Source organism: Triticum aestivum, chromosome 3D (genome assembly GCF_018294505.1).
Source record: "Triticum aestivum cultivar Chinese Spring chromosome 3D, IWGSC CS RefSeq v2.1, whole genome shotgun sequence".
In the NCBI taxonomy this organism is placed as follows: domain Eukaryota; kingdom Viridiplantae; phylum Streptophyta; class Magnoliopsida; order Poales; family Poaceae; genus Triticum; species Triticum aestivum.
The window spans coordinates 310,734,604-310,753,877 of record NC_057802.1 but is presented as its reverse complement, the minus strand read 5'-3'; positions in this window follow the sequence as shown (position 1 = coordinate 310,753,877).

Below are 19,274 nucleotides of genomic sequence, written 5' to 3'. Positions count from 1 at the left end.
GTCCTCTGCCTCGTTGTTGGTGGGGCGGGGCCTCGACGGAACCGGCGGTGTCCTCTGCCTCATTGTTGGCGCCGCGGGGCCTCGGCGGAGCAGGGCCTCGTCGACGCCAGCGGAGCGGGGACTCGTCGGAGCTTTCATTGTCCTCTGCCTCATCCTTAGTCTCGCCAAACAGCGCCTCGCCCGCTCCATCGCCCTCTTTGTAGGTGGCCCCAGCCTTCGCCACCCGCATGCGGTACCGCCAGCGCTCGAGGCGGCCCTCGCGGGTGGAGCGGTACGAGTCGAGCAACGCCTCCTGCTCGGCCCGCTCCGCAGCAATCTTCTCCTCCGACTGCAGGTGCTCCTGGAGGAGATGGTGGTTCTAGGCGGCGTCAGCCTGCGCCTCCCAGAACTGCTCCTCACGCTTCTGCCTCACCGTGTCCATGTATTGGGCACGAGCCTCGCCGATGGTCATGGTGCAATGCACTAGCGAGGATGGCGCGGAGGAGGGGGTTGGCGCTGGATCATCGACTACCATGTTCTCCATTGGGACGTCGTCGTCCTCCAGCTGCTTGCCGGTCAGGCAGTCATTAGCAATGGCTGCCATCTCCTTGTGGTCCGTCGTCCGCCCGTCCCGAAGAGCACTGGAGCGCGAGGAAGCCATGGTGGACAGTAGTGGTGTGGACAGGAGAAAGGGAACGGAGGCAGATGACTGCGGCTATGGCCGACGCAGCAGTTTATATAACAATGGAGGGCAGAGGAGGGACGGACATGTGGTGCCGGAGTAGCTGCCTCGGCAACCGCGTATCATTAATGTGGGCGGCAGACGGACGGACGGCACTTGTGTCGTTTGAAGGCGGAGCAATCGCCTGCACCGGAAAGCGGGGCGAGCGGCGCTGACCATTTCGGGTGGAAAGCGCACGCGGGTGAGGGAGGCGGTCTGGGTGGGCCAGGGAAGTCAGACTCGTGCTTGGCAGCGGGTCAGTCTAGCAGCCGGACATGCTGGCTCGCCAGCGAGCTCATGAGCTGAGCGACGACAATCAGACGATGGATGTAGCTTCCGACCAGGAGCCGGCGCCACTGTCTAAGCCGGTTCATGCCGTGTTCACCATAGAGCAGGTACGGGCGCACTTCGACGCCCTAATTGCGGAAGAGCTACCAGCGCAGGAGGACCTGTGCTGCAACGTCCATCTCGTCAACGAGCACTGGTGAACAAGCGAATGACAATGCCATCGCGGACATGTGGCCCTATGATCCTGGCTTCGCGAATGAGCAGCGGGCGCTGTATCAGACCATCCATAGGGCCCGCGAGGCCCTCTCCATCGTCCTTCGAGTTGTTGCGCTTGCCGTGGCCCCGCCATCTCGCGTTGTCAACATGGTCAACAAACATGAGGAATGAGGAGATGAATTTACTTGGAGAGGATGATAGTGGGGACCCACCAGGGCCATAGCCGCACGTACGCAAGTGCCTCCTTATTATATACTACAACTGTAATATTTTTGGCTTCCTCCTGGTTTCCTGGCATCACGGTCCCACACCATTGTCAACCTATGTAGTCAATAAACGAGAGAATTGCGCAAGGAGCGGCCGACAGCTGGGACCAAGCAGCTCGAGCCGTATTTGTGTTTTTGAGGTGTGAGCACTGCAGAGTTTTTCTTGAGCGATGTTTTCGTTTTTTTAGACAAGAGTGATGTTTTCGTTGTTGTTCAGAGGAGAGCAGGGTATTAACTGGGCGGGCTGTGGCCCGTCTACCCCAGGACAGATATCCAGCCCAGATATTAATATTTTTCAGGCTAAAAATGGCTAGCCCAGCTATACTTTTTTTTGAGGAATACCCAGGCAAGGTCAACTTGTTATTCTCCACCCCACTTGGCTGCAAATCTTTCCTAGGAGGGATGCATTAGGCTTAACAAGAAAATGGGCTTTAAGAAATAATAAATGGGATGCAATTATATAAACTGGGTTGTAACTAAAAAAATGCACCAAACACATAATTAGTTTATAAAATATTATTTTTGGATTTTGAAAATTTTAATTTCATTAATTGTTGCGCGTGCAATGTTTCGTTGGATTTTTACGTAAGACGAATTTATATTTAAATTGTATTTAATCTAACTAGAAATTTCTGGATAAAAATATTTCGGATCCCATCAAAATGTGGGAAATTTTATTGAATTCTGTTTTGAATGGTTAGTTGAAATTATTAATCGTTGTCCTAGCTAGAAAATGGGCTGTACTTTTGACAAACTGTAAATGGGCTGTAGAAAATTCCATTAGAATTCAAAAATGGGTTGTACATTCTTGCAAATCTCAAATGGGCTATAAGTTCTCTGCCACACACTTGTGGGACTACAAAATTGACGCGTCCCCTAAAAAAAATAAGTTGACGCGTATGCAAGGCTTTATCAACTTATAGGCAACACACGGTTCTAGCAACAGTGGCTGTTGGATGTCCATCCAATGGATGTCGTGCTTCTTCTTCAATCTCGGATATTCTAGCTTCACCCGCCCAAAAAATGATTCCTCCCCTGACATGTGGGGCACACCATTTCGGAGGCTGACCTGTTGGCCTACTAAGTTGACGCGTACCAAGGGCTTTGTCAACTTAGTCAATATAAACGATTCTAGCTGTAGTGACCGTACGATGTCCATCCAACGGCCGTCGTGCTTCTTTAACCTCTGGTCTTCTTGATCCAGCCGCCCAAAGCAGTGCCGGTCGTGCCGCCTGCTCCTGCCACCCGTGGCCGGCTGTGCTGCCGCGGAGGCCTCACAGCCCCCTACTCCCACCGCTGGCCAGGCCCTGCGGCGACGGCAGCCTCACACCGCAGTCGAACCAGTGAACCCTCGTACTCCTCTCCACGTGGGCATCCACTGCCGCGTCTTCCCCGGCTCCGCGTCGTTCCCTTCCTAGGTCTCGCCGTCGTCCACCGCCTTGGTGCTCTCGGCGCAGCGTGGTCAGCATGGTCAACGAACGACTTCCATCGGAAGAGTAGTGTACGTGGAGAGGCTGGCAGCTGGGTCCACGGCCGCGGCAAGGAAGTGCCTCCTTATTACTCGGAAAATAATGATTCCTCCACCCGACAGCAGGGACCCATCGGACGGGCCACCGTATTTCACGAAAAAATTGTTTCCCCCTGACTGCTGGGACCCACCAGCTACATCTTCGCACGCAAGGAAGTGTGTCCATATTACGGGCAAAAAAATGATTTGCCCCCCTGACTGCTGGGACCCACTAGCTACATCTTCGCATGCAAGGAAGTGCCTGACAGTCGGGACCCACCTGGTCGAAGCGTACGTAGCGTTCTCATTCTGGTCACGAACGTGTACGTACATACGATCGGTCTGTCTGCAGGCTGCAGCGATGAACCGTGGTCGTGTAAGGAAGGGCACGTGTTGTAGTAGAGGTGCGCACGTAGCATGTACACGTACGTACAACGGCCAGGGTGCAAGAAAGTAAATACGGCCACGTATGTACATACGGGCGGGGTCTCGAACACCTGCTCATGCATACGTATGGCTAGGGCTCGTGTACATGGCTGTGGCTGGGTCGGAACAGAGAAACTGCATCGTCGTCGTGTTCATGGGGAGGCAACGGAATGCGTCGTGTTCATCGGGAGGCAACGGAATGCATGCTGTTCATCGGGAGCCAACCGTCTTGGACGGAACAGCCGATGGAAATGAGGCCTGGCGTACCACAGAATGGAGGAAACGGCCTTGTGTTTGACCGGCCATGGTGGAAACGGGATCCTGTTCATCGGGAGGGGTTTGGCGTACCACAAAACGGAGGAAACAAACCTCCTATGGTCGAAAAGGGGTCCTGTTGATCGGGAGGGGTGTGGCGTACCACAAAATGCAGGAAACGGACTTGTGTTGGAGCACTACGGTCGAAACGGGGGTCCTGTTCATCGGGAGGGGTGTGGCGTATCGCAAAACGGGACTCCACGGGATACTGTTCATCTCCACCGTCGACCTCCTCCAGCCTCCAACTCCGACTGTTCATCCACGGGCTCCTGTTCATCTAGCCTCCACCGCGCGCTCCTCCACCGGCTACTGTTCAACCAGCCCTCTCCACGGGGTCCTATTCAACCACCCCTCCGCGGGCTATTGTTCATCCAGCCCTCCACCGGCTACTGTTCAACCAGCCCTCCACTGGCTATTGTTCATCTAGCCCTCCACGGGGTCTTGTTCATCCAGCCCTCCATGGGGTCCTGTTCATCCACCAGCTCGATCCGTCGGGGTCCTGTTCATCCAGCGGCAACAGCCTCTACTACCACGGGGTCCTGTTCATCCAACCCCCACCGGGAACTGTTCATCCAAACCCCCCAACAACGCTCACTGTTCATCCAGAGGCAGCATCGATCGGCTTTAGTTAGCAGCAGTAGCAAAGGAATCACACTCGGGGTCAGTTAACAGCAAGGGATCGATCGGGGTTCAGTAACGTAGCTAGTGCAATCGCTCGGGTTCAGTTAGAGCCCAACGCCTCGCTCGGGTTCAGTTAGAGCGCAATGCCTCGCATACACGCGCATACGTATGAGAGAAACGCGCATCGCTCGGCCCCCGACGACCAACCGTAACCGGGAACTCCCCCGATATTTTCCTCGCCCTCGCTTCTACCACGGTTTTCTCCGTCATGGACGGCCCAAAGAATGTCATGCAGCTGCGTCTCCAGCCCGCCCAGGACGAAAAGCCCATTTTCTGTCACGGTTTTTTGTCATAGAAGTAGGAGCCCACCACATCTATGATGATACCGGGTTTTGTCACAATTATCGTCATAGAAGTGACATAAGCATGACATAATTTTTTTTTCGTTCGGCCCAAAATGTCACAGATGTGTATTTTTTTATAGTGCATGAACACCATATTGAGGCACACCTTGTTGCCCAAATCAGGACATCATAGGATGATCAGAGGCCACTCCATCAACTTGCTTCAACTGTTTGATGTGCCACAGAAATTCAAGGTGATGAGCTTGATAGTTGAAACCATCAAGAGAACTGCAGCAGATCAGAAGAGACCATGTGGATATGCTCCACACATTCAGATGCTCATCAACTCCAAGATGGGCAAAGGCATGTATATCCTGGACAAAGAGCACCTTCCCTTGAGGCCTGACCGTGAGGATAACACAGTTGTCATGGATGCTTCACATCCTACTTCAGTAGAGGCTCAGGAGAAGAGAGAAAAAGCAAAAACAGAGAAGGCATCCAAGATGCCAAGTGGTGAAGAGGCATCCCAGGTATTTCTCAAGTCCAAACAAGACCAACTTGGCTATCTCATTGAGGCTACTTTAAGGATTGAGAAAGGATTGGCCAACCTGACTCAAAATCAAGAGAGTCTTGAAAGGATCATCGAAACAACAATACATGATCTAGATGTCAAGGTGACAGAAATTCAAACTTATGTGGAGAAGATTCAAGAAGAGATTGAGGACAAAAGTGACAAGACCACCACTGATGCTTATCAAAGGGTGCCTAGAAGACAGAGGTCTGCGGCAGCGCCCATGACAGACACTAGGGCTACAACTTCAGCTCCTGCAGCCACAACTTCAGTTGCCCCTCTAGTTGCAACTCCACCAGCTCCTCAGTATTCTTCATATGCATTTGTTGCAGGACTCCTCTCCACGCCACCTTCACACTCAGGAGCTCCCGGAGATCAAGCTTAGAGAGACGCATAACACTATGCATTTTCAAGCTTTTTGGTAACTTGTTGCCAAAGGGGGGAAAGTGTCTAGATCATAGGCTTCGAGAGAGACAGAGAGTGTGTGTGTTTGCTTCTTTTTGCCTCTCTTGCTACTTATTTGCTTGCTTGTTTGGTTGATACTCTATTTATGTGTGCGTGAGATACTTGTATGGTCATGTGCTTGATCATATCATACTTTAATGTTTGTGCTTCAATGATGATATTCTCTATCTCTCATGTATGATCATTCACACTTTTGTCTTGGTGATGAGTGCATATTCCATATTCTATCATTTGAGCGCTCCACCAAGATGTATGTGGCATGGAAGAGTAACCCATGATCCTAATCGATTGTGCATTTGCATTCAAAAGCCAATTTTAAATAATGCACAAATTTAGGGGGAGCTCTTGCTTATCACATACTTCTCAAAGCGGCGATGTATTTCATTCTTATTATCATTTGTCGAAGCTTTGATCTATATGTTGTCATCAATTACCAAAAAGGGGGCGATTGAAAGTGCAACTAATCCCTGGGTGGTTTTGGTAATTCTTAACAACATATAGCTCATTGAACTAATATTCTTTCAAGATAATCATTTCAGAAAGTTCAATGATTGGCATGGCATGGAATAGAGATGTGGACCCCTCAAAATGCTAAGGACACATATTGACAAAAGCTCAAGACTCTACATTTTCATTTTAGTGATCCAAGATCACATTGAGTCCATAGGAAAAGCCAATACTATTAAAAGGGGATGAGGTGTTGCTTAATGGCTTGCTTGCTCAAAATTCTCAGTGATATGCTCCAAAAGCCCTCAACTACTTTCTCATTTCCACATATGTCCTAAACCTAAAGTCAAACTCGGCCCCACCAATTTGATCCATCCGGCGCCACCGAGTTCATTTAACATAGCCATAGCCAGAAATCCTAATCAATTCGGTCTCACCGATAGGGATCTCGGTCTCACCGAGATGGGATTGCAAACTCTCTGTTTCCCTTTGTAATGTTTCGGTCTAACCGATATGAGCGATCGGTCCCACCGAGTTCGCAATGCAAACTCTCCGTTTCCTTTTCGTAACATTTCGGTCTCACCAAAATGAGCGATTGGTCCCACCGAGTTTGCCTGACCAACTCTCTGTTTGGCTATGACCGAAATCGGTCTCGCCGAGTTCATGTGATCGGTCTCACCGAGATCAAGTTATGCCCTAACCCTAACGCATCGGTCCCACCGAAAACTCTAACGATCACATTTTCAACCATATCGGTCTGACCGAGTTTCACCATTCGGTCCCACCGAGTTTGGTAAATTGTGTGTAACGGTTAGATTTTGTGTGGAGGCTATATATACCCCTCCACCCATCCTCCATTCATGGAGAGAGCCATCAGAACGTGCCTACACTTCCAAGATTCATTTTCTGAGAGAGAACCACCTACTCATGTGTTGAGACCAAGACATTCCAATCCAACCACAAGAATCTTGATCTCTAGCCTTCCCCAAGTTGCTTTCCACTCAAATCATCTTTCCACCATATCCAAATCTGTGAGAGAGAGTTAAGTGTTGGGGAGACTATCATTTGAAGCACAAGAGCAAGGAGTTCATCATCAACACACCATCTCTTACCTTTTGGAGAGTGGTGTCTCCTAGATTGGTTAGGTGTCACTTGGGAGCCTCCGTCGAGATTGTGGAGTTGAACCAAGGAGTTTGTAACGGCAAGGAGATCGCCTACTTTGTGAAGATCTACCCAAGTGAGGCAAGTCCTTCATGGGCGATGGCCATGGTGGGATAGACAAGGTTGCTTCTTCGTGGACCCTTCGTGGGTGGAGCCCTCCGTGGACTCGCGCAACAATTACCCTTCGTGGGTTGAAGTCTCCATCAACGTGGTTGTACGATAGCACCACCTATCGGAACCACGCCAAAAATCTCTGTGTCTACATTGCGTTTGCTCCCTCCAAACTCCTCCCCTTTACCTTCATATGCAATGATTTACATTCTGCTGCTATACTCTTAGAATTGCATGTGTGGGTTGATTGCTTGACTTGTGTAAAGTTGCTAAAATCTGCCAAGACTTAAAATTGGGAAAAGGCTACATTTTTATTTGGTCAACTAGTCTAATCACCCCCCTGTAGACATACTTTTGATCCTACAGGATCCTTAATTGACTCTCTTGACTTATTAGCCGCCTTGATCTCTGTCCAGGAGTTGCAAGTAGTTTCTGGTGTTTGTAGTATACTGGAGGCCGGGCGTAGCATTGACCCTAGGGGTGGGCTATGATGCGGGAGGTACGTGGCCCGGTGTACCGAGATGTCCGTTTGGTGCCTCGGGAACCCTGCGCACATCGTACGGGGCCATAGTGGAAACCTTGGCCGGACTCCCTACGGATGGAACCTGAATAGGCGATAAACCTGGACTAGAGACTTGCGTGGTTAGTCAGGTCGTGGCCGACACCCTCGCCAGGCTTCCGAATGAAGGTTGCCGAGATACATGACGTGTACATGGCGGTAAGTGGCGAGAGTGTGTGTGAAGAAGTACACCCCTGCAGGGTTAACATGATCTATTCGAATAGCCGCGTCTGCGGTAATGGACTACTGGGTTGCTTATTTAGTTCATAGACAAGTGAAAGTGGATACTCTAAAATGTGCAAGATAAGCGTGAGTGCTATGGATGGCCTTCTCGTAGGGAGGCGGGAGCGGATCCATAGTGGTGTATTGAGATGGTGAATATGTGGACTCGTGTGCGCCACCTCAAAAGAGTTACTAGCAGTCGTAGTACAGGATAGCCACTGAGTCAAAGCTGGCTTGCTGAAGTTAAACTCCACCCCCCTTTATTGATACTGATGCATATGTAGCTAGTTCTGATGTAAGTCTTGCTGGGTACATTTGTACTCACGTTTGCTTAATTTATGTTTTTGCAGAGAGACTTCAGTCTCACTAGTAGTTCCGCGTGGACTTCGACGGTTAGCTTGTTACCTCAGCTACAATCTTGTACCCTTGGGAGGGTCTTGTAGATATCTAGGCTTCTCTATCCTTGTTCATTTGTAGTTGTATGTACTCAGACATGTTAAGCTTCCGTTGTTTGTATGCTCTATATGTTGGGTCGTGTGACCCCTATTTGTAATAAATGCTATGTGGCTCTTCTGGGCCTTTATCTATATGAGTTGTTGAGTTATGTTGTGATGCCATGTTGTACAACGCATACTTGCATGTTATGCATACGTGTAACATGTATTGATATGTGTGGGATCCGACACCTAGTTGTCTATTCTTGGTAGCCTCTCTTATGGGGAAATGTCTCCTAGTGCTTCCACTGAGCCATGGTAGCTTGCTACTGATACGTCTCCAACGTATCTATAATTTTTGATTGCTCCATGCTATTATATATTCTGTTTTGGATGTTTAATGGGCTTTATTATACACTTTTATATTATTTTTGGGACTAACCTATTAACCCAAGGACCAGTGCAAATTGCTGTTTTTTTTGCCTATTTTCGTGTTTCGCAAAAAAGGAATATCAAACGGAGTCCAAACGGAATGAAACCTTTGGGAGCGTGATTTTTGGAACAAACGTGATACAGAGGACTTGGAGTGGACATCAAGAAATCAACGAGGAGGCCACGAGGCAGGGAGGCGCGCCTGCCCCCTGGGCGCGCCCCCACCCTCGTGGGCCCCTCGTGGCTCCACCGACCTACTTCTTCCTCCTATATATACCCATGTACCCCGAAACCATCGAGGAGCACCACGAAACCCTATTTCCACCGCCGCAACCTTATGTACCCGTGAGATCCCATCTTGGGGCCTTTTCCGGTGCTCCGCCGGAGGGGGAATCGATCATGGAGGGCTTCTACATCAACACCATAGCCTCTCTGATGATGTGTGAGTAGTTTACCACAGACCTTCGGGTCCATAGTTATTAGCTAGATGGCTTCTTCTCTCTCTTTGGATCTCAATACAAAGTTCTCCTCGATCTTCTTGGAGATCTATTCGATGTAACTCTTTTTGCGGTGTGTTTGTCGAGATCCGATGAATTGTGGGTTTATGATCAAGATTGTCTATGAACAATATTTGAATCTTATCTGAATTCTTTTATGTATGATTGGTTATCTTTGCAAGTCTCTTCGAATTATCAGTTTGGTTTGGCCTACTAGATTGATCTTTCTTGCAATGAGAGAAGTGCTTAGCTTTGGGTTCAATCTTGCGGTGCTCGATCCCAGTGACAGCAGGGGAAACGGCACGTATTGTATTGTTGCCATCGAGGATAAAAAGATGGGGTTTATATCATATTGCTTGAGTTTATCCCTCTACATCATGTCATCTTGCCTAATGCGTTACTCTGTTCTTATGAACTTAATACTCTAGATGCATGCTGGATAGCGGTCGATGTGTGGAGTAATAGTAGTAGATGCAGGCAGGAGTCGGTCTACTTGTTGCGGACGTGATGCCTATATACATGATCATGCCTATATATTCTCATAGTTATGCACTTTTCTATCAATTGCTCGACAGTAATTTGTTCACCCACCGTAAACACTTATGCTATCTTGAGAGAAGCCACTAGTGAAACCTATGGCCCCCGGGTCTATTTTCCATCATATTAATCTTCCGTCAACTAGCTATTTCTTTCACCGTTTATTTTGCAATCTGTACTTTTAATCTTTATCACAAAAATACCAAAAATATTATCTTATCATCTCTATCAGATCTCACTTTTGCTAGTGGCCGTGAAGGGATTGACAACCCCTTTATCACGTTGGTTGCAAGGTTCTTATTTGTTTGTGTAGGTACGAGGAACTTGCGTGTGGCCTCCTACTGGATTGATACCTTGGTTCTCAAAAACTGAGGGAAATAATTACGCTACTTTGCTGCATCACCCTTTCCTCTTCAAGGAAAGACTAATGTATGCTCAAGAGGTAGGAAGAAGGATTTCTGGCGCCGTTGCCGGGGAGTCTACGCACAAGTCAAGACATACCAAGTACCCATCACAAACTCTTATCCCTCGCGTTACATTATTTGCCATTTGCCTCTCGTTTTCCTCTCCCCCACTTCACCCTTGCCGTTTTATTCGCCCTCTCTTTCCGTTCGCCTCTGTTTCGCTTGCTTCTTGTTTGCTTGTCTGTTGGATTGCTTGCTTGTCACGATGGCTCAAGATAATACTAAATTGTGTGACTTCTCCAATACCAACAACAATGATTTTCTTAGCACTCCGATTGCTCCTCTTACCGATGCTGAATCTTGTGAAATTAATGCTGCTTTGCTGAATCTTGTCATGAAAGATCAATTCGCCGGCCTTCCTAGTGAAGATGCCGCTATCTATCTAAATAGCTTTGTCGATTTGTGTGATATGCAAACGAAGAAAGATGTGGACAATGATATTGTCAAATTGAAGCTATTTCCTTTTTCGCTTAGAGATCATGCTAAAACTTGGTTTTCGTCTTTGCCTAAAAATAGTATTGATTCTTGGAATAAGTGCAAAGATGCTTTTATCTCTAAGTACTTTCCACCCGCTAAGATCATCTCTCTTAGAAACGATATTACGAATTTTAAGAAACTTGATCATGAACATGTTGCACAAGCTTGGGAGAGAATGAAATTGAGGATACGTAATTGCCCTACACATGGTTTGAATCTATGGATGATTATACAATATTTTTATGCCGAATTGAATTTTGCTTCTAGAAATCTTTTAGATTCGGCCACGGGAGGCACTTTTATGGAAATCACTTTAGGAGAAGCTACTAAACTCCTAGATAATATTATGTTTAATTATTCTCAATGGCACACTGAAAGATCTACTAGTAAAAAGGTGCATGCAATTGAAGAAATTAATGTTTTGAGTGGAAAGATGGATGCACTTATGAAATTGTTTTCTAATAAGAGTGTTTCTTCTGATCCCAATGATATTCCTTTGTCTACTTTGATTGAGAATAATAATGAATCTATGGATGTGAATTTTGTTGGTAGGAACAATTTTGGTAACAAATCTTATAGAGGAAACTTTAATCCTTGGCCATATCCTAGTAATTCCTACAACAACTCTTATGGAAATTTTAATAAGATGCCCTCTGATTTTGATACTAGTGTTAAATAATTTATGATTTCTCAAAAGAATTCAATGTTTTGCTTGAAGAAAATTTTCTTGAAGAAAAATTGCCTAAGATTGATGAATTGGCTAGGAACATGGATATAATTTCTCTTGATGTTGATTATTTGAAACTTAGATCTATTCCACCTAAGCATGATATCAATGAGTCTCTCAAAGCTATGAGAATTTTCATTGACGAGTGCAAGGAAAGAACCGCTAGGATGCGTGCTAAAAAAGATTGCTTTGTGAAAGCGTGTTCTTCTAGTTTTCATGATAATAAGGATGAAGATCTAAAAGTGATTGATGTGTCTCCTATTAAATCTTTGTTTTGCAATATGAATCTTGATAATGATGGGACTGGAGATGAGTCAACTTTAGTTAAAAGGCGTCCCAATGATTCGGAGTTTTTAGATCTTGATGCAAAAATTGGTAAAAGTGGGATTGAAGAGGTCAAAACTTTACATAGCAATGAACCCACTATTTTGGATTTCAAGGAATTTAATTATGATAATTGTTCTTTAATAGATTGTATTTCCTTGTTTCAATCCGTGCTAAATTCTCCGCATGCTTATAGCCAAAATAAGGCTTTTACCAAACATATCGTTGATGCTTTAATGCAATCTTATGAAGAAAAGCTTGAATTGGAAGTTTCTATCCCTAGAAAAATTTATGATGAGTGCGAACCTACTATGAAAATTAAAATTAAATATCATGAATGCTTTGTGTGATTTGGGTGCTAGTGTTTCCACGATTCCAAAAACTTTGTGTGATATGTTAGGTTTCCGTGAATTTGATGATTGTTCTTTAAACTTGCACCTTGCGGACTCCACCATTAAGAAACCTATGGGAAGAATTAATGATGTTCTTATTGTTGCTAATAGGAATTATGTGCCCGTAGATTTCATTGTCCTTGATATAGATTGCAATCCTTCATGTCCTATTATTCTTGATAGACCTTTCCTTAGAACGATTGGTGCAATTATTGATATGAAAGAAGGGAATATTAGATGCCAATTTCCGTTAAGGAAAGGCATGGAACACTTTCCTAGAAAGAATATTAAATTACCTTATGAATCTATTATGAGAGCTACTTATGGATTGCATGCCAAAGATCATCCTTGCCTTTATGCCTAGCTACTGGCGCTAAACAATAGCGCTTGTTGGGAGGCAACCAAATTTTATTTTTTGTTTGTTTCTTGATTTTTGGTTCTGTTTAGGAATAAATCTTTGATATAGCCTCTGTTTAGATGTGTTTTTGTGTTTTAATTAGTGTTTGTGCCAAGTAGAACCTTTGGGAAGACTTGGGTGAAGTCTTTTTGATCTTGCTGTAAAAAACAGAAACTTTAGCGCTCATGAGATTAGCAACAAATTTTTACTGGAGAGTGCTATTTAGTTGATTCTTTTTGAAGATGATTAATAGATAAATTCCTCACGTCCAGAAATTTATTTTAGAATTTTTGGAGTTCCAGAAGTATGCGTTTGATACAGATTACTACAGACTGTTCTGTTTTTGACAGATTCTGTTTTTTCGTGTGTTGTTTGCTTATTTTGATGCATCTATGGCTAGTATCGGAGGTTATGAACCATAGAGAAGTTGGAATACAGTAGGTTTAACACCAATATAAATAAAGAATGAGTTAATTACGGTACCTTGTAGTGGTGTTTTGTTTTCTTTCGCTAACGGAGCTCACGAGATTTTCTGTCAAGTTTTGTGTTGTGAAGTTTTCAAGTTTTGGGTAAAGATTTGATGGATTATGGAACAAGGAGTGGAAAGAGCCTAATCTTGGGGATGACCAAGGCACCCCAAGGTAAAATCCAAGGACAACCAAAAAGCCTAAGCTTGGGAATGCCCCGGAAGGCATCCCCTCTTTTGTCTTCGTCCATCGATAACTTTACTTGGAGCTATATTTTTATTCACCACATGATATGTGTTTTGCTTGGAGCGTCTTGTATGATTTGAGTCTTTTATTTTTAGTTCACCACAATCATCCTTGCTGTACAAACCTTTTGGGAGAGACACACATTATTCGGAATTTAGTAGAATACTCTTTGTGCTTCACTTATATCTTTTGAGCTAAACAATTTTGCTCTAGTACTTCACTTATATCTTTTAGAGCACGGTGGTGGTTTTATTTTATAGAAATTATTGATCTCTCATGCTTCATTTGGTTATAAATTTAGTCCTAATATGATAGGCATCCAAGTTGGATATAATAAAAACTTTCGTATAAGTGCATTGAATACTAGGAGAAGTTTGATACTTGATGATTGTTTTGAGATATGGAGATAGTGATATTAAAGTTGTGCTAGTTGAGTAGTTGTGAAATTGAGAAATACTTGTGTTGAAGTTTGCAAGTCCCGTAGCATGCACGTATGGTAAAAGTTGTGTAACAAATTTAAAACATGAGGTGTTCTTTGATTGTCATCCTTATGAGTGGCGGTAGGGGACGAGCGATGGTCTTTTCCTACCAATCTATCCCCCTAGGAGCATGCGCGTAGTGCTTGGTTTTTGATGACTTGTAGATTTTTGCAATAAGTATGTGAGTTCTTTATGACTAATGTTGAGTCCATGGATTATACGCACTCTCAACCTTCCATCATTGCTAGCCTCTTCGGTACCGTGCATTGCCCTTTCTCACCTTGAGAGTTGGTGCAAACTTCGCCGGTGCATCCAAACCCCGTGATACGATACGCTCTATCACACATAAACCTCCTTATATCTCCCTCAAAACAGCCACCATACCTACCTATTATGGCATTTCCATAGCCATTCCGAGATATATTGCCATGCAACTTTCCACCGTTCCGTTTATTATGACACGCTTCATCATTGTCATATTGCCTTGCATGATCATGTAGTTGACATCGTATTTGTGGCAAAGCCACCATGCATATTGTTTCATACATGTCACTCTTTATTCATTGCCCCTCCCGGTACACCGCCGGAGGCATTCATATAGAGTCATACTTTGTTCTACTAGCGAGTTGTAAATAAATAGAAGTGTGATGATCATCATTAATAGAGCATTGTCCCAAAAAAAATAGAAAGGCCAAAAAAAGGAAGGCCCAGAAAAAATAAAAAAAAGAAGAGAAGTAAAAAGGGACAATGCTACTATCCTTTTTCCACACTTGAGCTTCAAAGTAGCACCATGATCTTCATGATAGAGAGTCTCTTGTTTCGTCACTTTCATATACTAGTCGGAATTTTTCATTATAGAACTTGGCTTGTATATTCCAACAATGGGCTTCCTCAAATGCCCTAGGTCTTCATGAGCAAGCAAGTTGGATGCACGCCCACTTAGTTTCTTTTGTTGAGCTTTCATACATTTATAGGTCTAGTGCATCCATTGCATGGCAATCCCTACTCCTTGCATTGACATCAATTGATGGGCATCTCCCTAGCCCGTTGATTAGCCGCGTCAATGTGAGACTTTCTCCTTTTTTGTCTTCTCCACACAACCCCCATCATTATATTCTATTCCACCCATAGTGATATATCCATGGATCACGCTCATGTATTGCGTGAAAGTTGAAAAAAGTTTGAGATTACTAAAGTATGAAACAATTGCTTGGCTTGTCATCGGGGTTGTGCAAGATGAGAGCATCTTGTGTGAAAAAAATGAAGCATGGCCAAACTATATGATTTTGTAGGGATGATCTTTCTTTGGCTATGTTATTTTGAGAAGACATAATTGCTTGGTTAGTATGCTTTAAGTATTATTATTTTTATGTCAATATTAAACTTTTATCTTGAATCTTTCAGATCTGAACATTCATGCCATAATAAAGAGAATTGTATTGAAGAATATGCTAGGTAGCATTCCACATAAAAAATTCTGTTTTTATCATTTACCAACTCGAGGACGATCAGGAATTAAGCTTGGGGATGCTTGATACGTCTCCAACGTATCTATAATTTTTGATTGCTCCATGCTATTATATATTCTGTTTTGGATGTTTAATGGGCTTTATTATACACTTTTATATTATTTTTGGGACTAACCTATTAACCCAAGGCCCAGTGCAAATTGCTGTTTTTTTACCTATTTCAGTGTTTCACAGAAAAGGAATATCAAACGGAGTCCAAACGGAATGAAACCTTCGGGAGCGTGATTTTTGGAACAAACGTGATCCAGAGGACTTGGAGTGGACGTTAAGAAATCAACGAGGAGGCCACGAGGCAGGGAGGCGCGCCTGGCCCCCCTGGGCGCGCCCCCCACCCTCGTGGGCCCCTCGTGGCTCCACCGACCTACTTCTTCCTCCTATATATACCCATGTACCCTGAAACCATCGAGGAGCACCACGAAACCCTATTTCCACCGCCGCAACCTTCTGTACCTGTGAGATCCCATCTTGGGGCCTTTTCCGGTGCTCCGCCGTAGGGGGAATCGATCACGGAGGGCTTCTACATCAACACCATAGCCTCTCCGATGATGTGTGAGTAGTTTACCACAGACCTTCAAGTCCATAGTTGTTAGCTAGATGGCTTCTTCTCTCTCTTTGGATCTCAATACAAAGTTCTCCTCGATCTTCTTGGAGATCTATTCGATGTAACTCTTTTTGTGGTGTGTTTGTCGAGATCCGATGAATTGTGTGTTTATGATCAAGATTATCTATGAACAATATTTGAATCTTCTCTGAATTCTTTTATGTATGATTGGTTATCTTTGCAAGTCTCTTCGAATTATCAATTTGGTTTGGCCTACTAGATTGATCTTTCTTGCAATGGGAGAAGTGCTTAGCTTTGGGTTCAATCTTGTGGTGCTCAATCCCAGTGACATTAGGGGAAACGACACGTATTGTATTGTTGCCATCGAGGATAAAAAGATGGGGTTTATATCATATTGCTTGAGTTTATCCCTCTACATCATGTCATCTTGCCTAATGCGTTACTCTGTTCTTATGAACTTAATACTCTAGATGCATGCTGGATAGCGGTCGATGTGTGGAGTAATAGTAGTAGATGCAGGCAGGAGTCGGTCTACTTGTTGCGGACATGATGCCTATATACATGATCATGCCTAGATATTCTCATAATTATGCACTTTTCTATCAATTAATCGACAGTAATTTGTTCACCCACCGTAAACACTTATGATATCTTGAGAGAAGCCACTAGTGAAACCTATGGCCCCCGGGTCTATTTTCCATCATATTAATCTTCCGTCAACTAGCTATTTCTTTTGCCGTTTATTTTGCAATCTGTACTTTTAATCTTTATCATAAAAATACAAAAAATATTATCTTATCATCTCTATGAGATCTCACTTTTGCAAGTGGCCGTGAAGGGATTGACAACCCCTTTATCGCATTGGTTGCAAGGTTCTTATTTGTTTGTGTAGGTACGAGGGACTTGCGTGTGGCCTCCTACTGGATTGATACCTTGGTTCTCAAAAACTGAGGGAAATACTTACGCTACTTTGCTGCATCACCCTTTCCTCTTCAAGGGAAAACCAACGCATGCTCAAGAGGTAGCAGCTACTGCTCCGAAACACATGGGATGATCGGCATGTGTCCTTCTTTGCTCCTGTGTCTGTCCCTACGGGGAAATGTCATGCGGTGCTTACCGGAGTCCTGCTAGCTTGCTACAGCCCGGTTTCACTCGCTACTGACCGACACGTGCATTGCTGGGTCATGTATGCATGTCCCTATAAGTTAGTGCCACCTTGGGTTTACGACTAGTCATGTCGGCCCGGGTTCTCTGTCATATGGATGCTAGCGACACTATCATATACGTGAGCCAAAAGGCGCAAATGGTCCCAGGCCAGGTAAGGTGGCACCTGTGGGGATACCGTGCGTGAGGCCACAAAATGATACGATGTGTTACATGATAGATCGGTGTGACTTAGGATCGGGGTCCCGACAACTTTGGTATCGGAGCCTGACTGCATGTAGGATTATCAAGCCAAACTGGTCGAAGTCGAGTCTAGAAATGCTTTAGTTATATAAGGGAATTGATTGTGGAAGGGAACGTAAGGCTCTATTTACTCATTTACCTTATGCCCTTGTGATCTGAGTCACCCTCTTCTTTTCTACGGGGATTAAGAACTAGGCTTCTCATCTTTGTATCTGGATCATGTGTTACTAATCCGTAGACTTATAAGATTGATGGATTGAAGCCTCAGTTTAGCTCCTACTACTTCCGTATGTTCATAGCTGGCCTCAGAACCTTGATACAGTGATGTTAAGTGGTTATTCCACCATTTTGCATGATGTCTCAAATCTTTTCGAGCATTTACAACCATTATGCTGTCCGAGTCATCCCAGGTTTCTAAATAGTCTGATGCACTTGCAAACCTTTCTTCCCGTTCTCGATGTTTCTTTGGGCCAGATTAACCACACCACTCAGTATGTTGAGGTACTTCATTGCTTCAACATATATGTTGAAGCTGCTATCATGACACTAGGGTATCTTAGAGAACCACCTACTAATCTAACCATGTTTTGTGTTTCTAGTGCGATGATTCTGGCCATCACTCTTGAAAGCATCCTGCGATGCCATTTAGTTAGTAGGCATTCTATTCCTGGGTTCTTGAACCCAAGATTCACTGTACTTACTTCCTGTTGATAGTGTTGCTTGTTCCTTTAGGATATTAGTAACCTTGTGATAGTTTTCAAGGTCCATGGTATATCATTCTTCCAATACCATGAACCATTATGGCAGAAGTTCTTTGAACCAATGATCACAATAAGAGTGCTCTTGATGAGTTCTCCATTAAAAAATTGTGAATCTGCCAGTCCTTCCTCTTCTGCATGGGTTATCCGGAAGAAATATGTTGAACTTGTTTGACATACTAATCTATGCGTCCACAACTCAGAAAATCATATGTTCTTTTGAGTTGTTCTCTTTAGTTGTATACCGACCTATCATTTGATAGTCGATGGTACATCAATGCATTCGTTCTTCAAAGTCTAATATTCTTGTGGTCCATCAGGCCATTCTATTCCGGAATGACTAGGAGAAACAAACTCCGGTACCTCATCCATATCTAGGATTGGGTCAAAGCAGTTGTATTCCGTAGATTAAGAATGCCAATCCAACTTCTAGTCTGTTCCACCCTGAAGTATTACCCCCTTTATGTCAGGAATATCATGGGAATTGCACCACCTCCTATGAATTCTTGACGCAGTGATACTTCTCGCCATCATTGTTCATACCTCGGTTCCTGTGTTATGGTAACCAGAATGCCGACAAGTGAATTGTGATGTATAAAGTCAATACTCCTAGCAACCCATTGCTTGGTACTTAATGGACAATACTCTCGTTCTTAGCATGTTGGTTACTGAGTCATCTTCCTAAGATTGATCATGCTACTAGTCCATATTTCCTGGTGCACTCTTCGATCAGTGAGTTGGGATCGTGTTAATCCTTTGCTTATTTGATCACATCAACTTGACTCGAAAGCAAGATTGGTCTTGAGCTTAATAACATATCAGTGGTTCGTGATTTTCTGTATATCTTCTCGGAAGTATTACCAGGTTGTCCTCTGATTGTTATGATGAGCTCGTGATCGAGTTGGTTTTCCTATAAACCACCCTTT